The sequence below is a fragment of the Montipora capricornis genome, chromosome 11, assembly GCF_036669925.1.
Source record: "Montipora capricornis isolate CH-2021 chromosome 11, ASM3666992v2, whole genome shotgun sequence".
Lineage (NCBI taxonomy): Eukaryota > Metazoa > Cnidaria > Anthozoa > Scleractinia > Acroporidae > Montipora > Montipora capricornis.
This window is the reverse complement of record NC_090893.1, coordinates 13,919,709-13,927,208: the sequence shown is the minus strand read 5'-3', so window position 1 is coordinate 13,927,208 and position 7,500 is coordinate 13,919,709. Positions and strand designations below refer to the sequence as shown.

Sequence of the window (7,500 nt, the reverse complement as noted above, 5' to 3'; positions counted from 1 at the left end):
TTACACTGAGAACAGGACAAACAACTTAAGAAAAACCCAATGGCTCACAGATTCAGAAATCCACTCTGGGAAGGTCCTTCTCAAGAGGCAATTTCCATTTGTAGATGGCTTAAGGGATCCTGTTATTAATGGCTCCCTTGTGGTCCCTGCAAATTCTGAATTTGTGCAGATACATGTAATCAACACTGGGTCACACTGGGTTTGTCTCAGTACAATTGGAGCAAGCACATATGGCTGTGTCAGGATTTTAGACAGCATGTACGTAAACCCTAATCCCACTGCAATAGAGCACCCATGCCGTATGCTGATGCATCCAGGGGAAAAAGTTACCATCATTAATGAAAAGGTTCAAAGACAAGTAGGTGGAAGTGATTGTGCACTGTTTGCACTTGCTTTTACCACTGATTTGTGCCATGGTCTTAACCCTACAGGGCAAAAATACCACCATGGGTCTTTGCGGAAACATTACATCACCTGCTTAGAGAATGCTGCCATGGTGCCATTTCCTAAAACTGAGAAAAGAGTTCCCTTCCATGTGGGCTGCAAGAAATCATTTGTCTCCATCTTCTGTGAGTGCAGACTGCCAAATGATAAAGCAGAACATGTTCAGTGTTTCACTTGCAGAGCCTGGTATCACCCTGCATGCGTCAACATACCCAAGTGGGCATTAAACTCTGAAAGAAGATGGAGATGCAGACAGAGCAAAGGAAATTCAGCTCCGCATCCACTGCACAGCAATGCTACAAGTCTGATCTGATTCAAGACAAGCTTAAGTTAATCTATAATTAATATCTAGTGTTCTCTTGATACTATAATATACATGTAGCTGAATTTTAGAGGAAGCTAATGTGAACTACCAGGTATATATGAAGCCCTAAGCTCCACAGATCCTTCAATTTTTTGATATGCTATTCAACTGTAAATACAAACCTTGAAATGATTTATCAACTTTTTATCCAAGTGGGTTCATCATCCACGACTTCATGTGGATACAACTACCATATTTCTTTACAACTCATTACTGTACTTGCATTTTTGCGAGCAAAATGCCACTCTCTCTTTTAGTTTGCTTGAAACCTTAATTTTTAAGGTCCTAAAAATTTGTGAACAACAGCAACTTTCCAATAACAACAAAAACAAAATTAGTATGGGTCTATTAATGATTGACATTACAATTTGCTTGGCATTCCTGATTCCAAAGGATTTTTGTAAGCCTTGCAAAATAGACGTCAAACACTGTCAACAATAAATGAGAAGGTTCACCTTCAACTGAAAGGCATTGCATAAAAGGTAAAGTCTGCTTACGAGCCAAGTGGCCCATTAAGCCAGAGCTTATCCCAGTTTCTGTAGCATGAAGTGACAAGGAGTATTTCTGAGTTAGGACAAAGTGTGGGCCAGCGAGCCATGCAAGCCATGGCTGCAAGTCATGCCAACATGGCAAGCCATGCGAGTCACACAGTTATTGAAAGCTAACCGTTTTAAAATGGATGCTTAGACTTAATAACTGTTTATCAGCACTATTTGAAATGGGTGCTTAGACTTAAATGTGAAATTCAAAATTTGCATGGCTCGCTGGCTCACAGCCCCAGTATTTCTACTACCCCCTGGATGGCAAGCTCATCCAATGCAGGGCTACCTCCAGCATTAAATTCGCCCATACCCATTTATACGCGTGGGTGGAGCGAGAGTAAAGTGTCTTGCCCAAGCATTGCATACCATGGAACAATTATTTCCACATATGAAAATCCCACCAAAGCTGAAATTCATTCAATCAGATTGCCACGATAAGCAACGTGAATTGCCACAACAACAAAAAAAAAAAAACGGTCAAAAAGGCTGTCAGCTAAACGTGGACCTTTAAGGTCCTAACTAATTAAATAACCAAGTGCGTACCAAGTCTGAAGCAATGTTATAAAATCTTCATAACAATATTTCTTATGATTCAAGTGAATCACTTCCATAAAAGTCAAACTGTTTCACTTGAATGAATGTGATGGACAACATAGGGCTTACTGAGAGGCATACTAGACTACGTGTATGTTCTGAGACTCCTTTAGCGCGACAAACTGGAAATATTCTTATGCATCATGTTATTTACAGTGCCACTAAGATAAAAGGTTAATTCCTCTTTTTTTCTGTATGAAACTATACGTTTAGTGGGGAAAAAGGAAATACAGCACTATCAAGAATTCCGAAGAGAGTACCATCCCAAAAATGGGATGAAATTCATTCTTCAACGTGACAATGGCTTCAGTCATTTTGACAGATGGACCCAAAACCATACCTGGAAATGACGTTACATTTTCACTTTCGCAATATAAAGACCTTGTTTAAGAACAAGTTCGTCAAAAAAAAAACAAAAAACTCAAGTGGATCAACTAATTCATCCTTCTTACAAATAACATTACTTCGCCAAAACTATATATTATATCGTTGATATACGTTACATGTAAAATAAAAAGAAAGAGTTTAGTTCGGTCCCACTTTCGGACTTACAATGGTACACTGTAGGCCACTTTTTAGCACAAAATTTAGGCAAGTCTTTATCAACTGGAAAAACATTAAAAAAAAAAGAAAAACTATTGTCTCACCAACAAGTGAACTCGGAAAGGTCCTGCACAACGCTGTAGTTTACGTACGCACTCCACCCTGGAGGCACATTGTCGTCCGTCATGTAAAATTTTCGAAAATTTGAGCCATCGGCAATGACGTCACGTCATTTAAGTGTTGGCGTGACCCAGGGCTCTTCTCACACTACTATGCATTTCTTCGTCGCAATTTTCGGGTAGACTTTCATATACCGGACCAAAATGGCGGAAAACAAAAGAACCATTGTTATTCTGATTATGCCTTGTAGATTAGGTATTGTTATGTTCGCTTTGTTCTTTTGTTTTATGGACGTTAATTATTCAGGGTCCGGTATATGAAAGATAAGCCCAATTTTCTTTCGTCGACCGTTTAAACTTCTCCTTGCCTCCACGATCTGTGCCTGGGTCTCCGAGTGTTTATATCAGAAATCATCATACGGAGTTTGTTCAAGCATTGGCAGCAGTCGTGGTAATGTCAGAGGAGGTTTCTTTCGCTTCGGTTTAGCTTCATGTTTTGATATAACGTTCGGTCAAAATATTTCATAAACAATCGATGTTACGTTGATATATCAGGGGGTCAATAGGGAAAAATCGTGTGTTAGTGCAACTGGAATGATGAATAGCCATGTCTGACGATAAGGAGCGCATTATAATTAATTGTGGTGGAGTTCGCCATGAAACTTATCGAAGTACACTTCGAAGTATTCCGGACACTCGGCTTGCATGGGTCGCCGAAAATACACAAATTATTGCCAACAACTACGATGCCGAAAAGAACGAATACGAATTGTTCTTTGATAGACATCCCGGCGTATTCGCGGCCATTATTAATTACTACCGCACAGGGAAACTACACTGTCCGCACGATGTATGCGGCCCCTTGTTTGAAGAAGAGTTAGCCTTTTGGGGAATCGACGAAAAACAAATGGAATCATGTTGTTGGTCGTATTATACGCAACACAGGGAAGCCCAGAAAAATATAAAGTTTTTTGAAAAGGCGAAAATGTCTATCGAGGAGGATGACCAAGATTCCGAACTTGGCGATTTGTTGGCGGATAGTCCCGTCGAATATTTTGCAGGCGAACAATCGTGCTGGCAACGAATACCTTTTCAAATTCTAACGGAAAGAAATAATGAAATGTGATTTTTATACTGTTTTGTGAATACGGGACTTTGTACCGTTAGGGAGACGTGTTTAAGCGAAAAGAGGGTTTATTCTCTTCTATGGTTTCTAAACTGACGTTTTTTAATCGTGAATTCATTTATTATGTACTATGCTGGTCGGAAAAAATTTATATTTATGCTTCATGCTCCATACAGTCTGACTGATATTGTTGGCAAGGCATTGCTCTGGGCGAGCTCCGTTTGCTGGGACACAAGTAATACCACATTTGTTTGGGATATTTTGGCCAAGCCCTGATGGGCTACGCCATTTCTTGAAAATCAGCATGGTAACCTAGGAAATATCCAAATATAGAAGACATGATCCCAGCAAAGGTGAGGGGACACATGCCACAGCCCTAAGCGAGGAATGAGTGAAAGGGCCCCCCACCTGAGGCCAAAGCAAGACCTTTGCCAACACAAGAAGAAGGTTAAGGCACAAAAGAAGGAACAAAAATTTCACTACATAGCCCCTGCTCATGTAGTCACCTTAGCAAAAGAACATAACAATAAAACTTGCATGATAAAGCAGAAGTAACAATAAACAAAACCTGACCATTGGAAACTAAACAGATTACAATTCATTCAAGTACTGAATGACCTGAAACATTCCCCTGAAGACAGGGCGCGACATTGTTCGGAATTCTGTAGGTGTTTCAAAATGTGAGAGGGCCCTATCACTAAGTGCTCACGCACACGCGTGGAAAAATGCTGGGTTGTTTCGCCGACGTAACAGGCATTATAGCCCGCAGATACAAACTTATAAACCACACGTGAACGAAGCCCGCCAGGGATAGGGTCTTTCACACCAAGCAAGTTGCCTATCTTAAATGAGGAAAAAACTAGTTTGATGTCCAAATCATTGCAGTAGTGCTTGATAAGTGACAGATCTTTTTCTGAGTTACGACTGCAGAAAAATGACCTATGTAAGGTAGCTTAAAATAAAATATGGGCGAAGTGGGAAGGGAACCCTGGGGACAATGATTACTTAGGGTCCCAGTAATGTAACGGTTTACAACCCTTTCAATTAAATGGGCAGGGAAAAGATTCTTTTTTAGGATTTCCATAAGCTTAGTTATGTCCTCGTGTAGTCCCAACCAGGTGTTGTTAATCTTATAGGCCCTATCAATAAGAGTCCTGATGAGACCCACTTTGTAAGAGTACGAAGTGAAACTGAAATAATTAGTTAATAACCCAGTAAAGGTTTTCTTACGGGAAACACTAGTTAGAAAAGAAATGGGATCATTATTATCAACTAAAACATCTAAAAAGGGTAATTTGTGATGAGCTTCTTTTTCCATAGTGAACCTAATGGGTGTCTAGAGTTGATGTAATGGAAAAATATAATGGCATCATGTGTCGAGTGAAATAAACAAAAAGTGTCGTCAACATATCGGCGGTAAAATAACAATTCAGAGCCTTGAAAATTCTCTAGCCATAGTGTTTCATGATGCCCCATAAAAAGATTGGCTAGAACGGGGGCAAGAGGAGACCCCATGGCTACGCCATCAATTTGGTCATTTCTTACTTACTGGCTCCTTCTATATACTATAGAAGGAGCCAGTAAGTAAGAAATGAGTCTGGGCGGTAGCTATAGTAAAAAGGCTTCTAAGTTCAGGTTCACTTAACTTAAGGTCAGGATTGCCCTTGGAAATGTAATTGACTGCTGGGTCAATGCACTCCTCAAGGGGTATGTTGGTAAAGAGACTTTCTACATCAAAGGAGATCATAAACTTACCAAACATGGATAAAGATTAGATGTCCTGTACAAAAGTGAAAGTGTCAGTAGCACAATGTTCAGTTGGAATATGCGGCGATAAAAGATTACTGACAAAGATATTTAGCCAAGTTAACTTGGCTAAATATCTTTGTCAGGTGATCTGGTGACGTAATTTGGAGGACTGGGAAGAAAAGTTTTAACGCCGTATCCCACAACCGTGCGCGGCCTTAGGTGTTGTTTCCAAACTCCCTGCAGTATTGCCATCGCCAAAACTCAACAGATCATTACGTGTCTACCACATTTCCTGTTAGTGATTGAACATTCAAGTAGACCCGACAAGATCTAACCTCGCCTTTGCCATGTTGAATTCGAAATTAAGGCCGCGCGCCGTTGTGGGATACGACGTTAAAATTTCTCTCCCAAGTCCTCCGAATTACGTCACGAGATCACTTGGAAGATAGCAAATGAAACATTCACTTTTGCGTGCTCACCTTGTCGTCGAAACGCCTAATTTCGTCTTTGTTTGTTTTTGTTTTTCAAGTACGGGAGATCACCCTGCCAGCAAAGCCTTTCTTAACTCGACGAGAAAGACAAGACTCTGCAGAAATCGCGTGAAGTCTTTATTGAGTATGCGCAAGTCGTTGCTTGGAGACGGTTTCAAACCCAGGCCAAGCGTAGGTACTTCGTGTATCCCTTAATATAGTGTATTTAAATTAGTAATACCTTATAATATAATTTAAATACATTGTAATAAGGGATACATAAGTACTTACCAGACCACGTCTCGATCGCACTCCTAGACGCCATATTGGTTTTTGTACTGAATGTTCGAGTTTGACCTTTACCTTGTCAAAAATATAATGCTTACGCTGCCTTAAACCGGTTTGACCGGAGTGACTAGCCCAGAAACTTGGGCTGTGGCGACATAGAAGACTTGACACCATTCTGCAGAGCCTCTCTTGCTTGCTCTCTGGTGAGTTTTAGAGAGGCTCTGCTCGCGGGGTGACGAATGACAAATGAACTAAAACGCGCGTCGCACGTGCAGCACCGTGAAATTTGGTTCTCTTTCACTGACCAATGATACAATTGTTCTGTGACTTTGTCGCTGCCGTATCCGTCGTCATTTCTTATAAACTCTCGCCTAACTTCCACTCTTTCGATCCTGGATAGTTGATACACAATTGGCACACGGAACAACTTGATATAGAAGTGTTCAATAGACCTTAAATCCCATTTTATTTAACCTCGTACCGCTTTGGAAGCGGTCCAAATGAGCCTCGTTCTCATGGTCTGTTCATCCCAATGAAGTTGTTTTTATGGATGCACCGCATCTTCCAACCTAATGTGTTTCCGTAGTTGACATTTTGCCATTCTTAAAGACAAATTTTATAATTTTTGTTTATAACTTAGTAGTTCTCCTCGTTTTAACTTACTGTGACTTAAAATTTGTTTTTGATTACTCTAGTCTAACACACAATATTTACCCTTCCATCCACTTTTCAGGTAATGTCCTTTGTGTCGCTGATGTTTATTATCTTATCAGTAATTGGACACTGTGTGCAAACAATCCAGGAAGTGTCAAGCGACTCTTCTGCTTATCTTGCAATGGCTTTCTTGGAAGGTGTCTGTGGCATCTGGTTCACTATTGAGTTTGCACTCAGACTTGCCACTTGTCCAAGCAAACAAGACTTTGTGAAGCAAATCTCAAACTGGATCGATTTTATTGCTATTTGGCCCTTTTATATTCGCATTGTCACCACGGTTGACTACAATTTGCTTCGATCCCTGAGTCATTCTGGTGGGCCATCATCACAGTAGGTTACGGTGATGCAGCACCTGTGACGCTATTTGGCAAGGTATGTGGAGCTCTGTGTGCAGTATTGTCAATCATAATCACGGCAATGCCAATCTCTGTTATAAGTACCAATGTCTCTCTGTACTACTCTCATGCGCAAGCGCAGATGAAGCTACCGGCGAAAAAGCGTCGTCTCCTGCTGGGTGCAGCTAACGCCTTGATAATGCAGTCTTCAA

At 40.7% G+C, this 7,500-nt stretch overlaps 1 pseudogene; it reads left to right on the top strand.

Moving 5' to 3' along the window:
• The first annotated feature begins 3,213 nt into the window (after nucleotides 1–3,213).
• The window catches only part of LOC138023102 (voltage-gated potassium channel KCNC1-like), a 4,406-nt pseudogene continuing 119 nt past the window's right edge, over nucleotides 3,214–7,500 (top strand).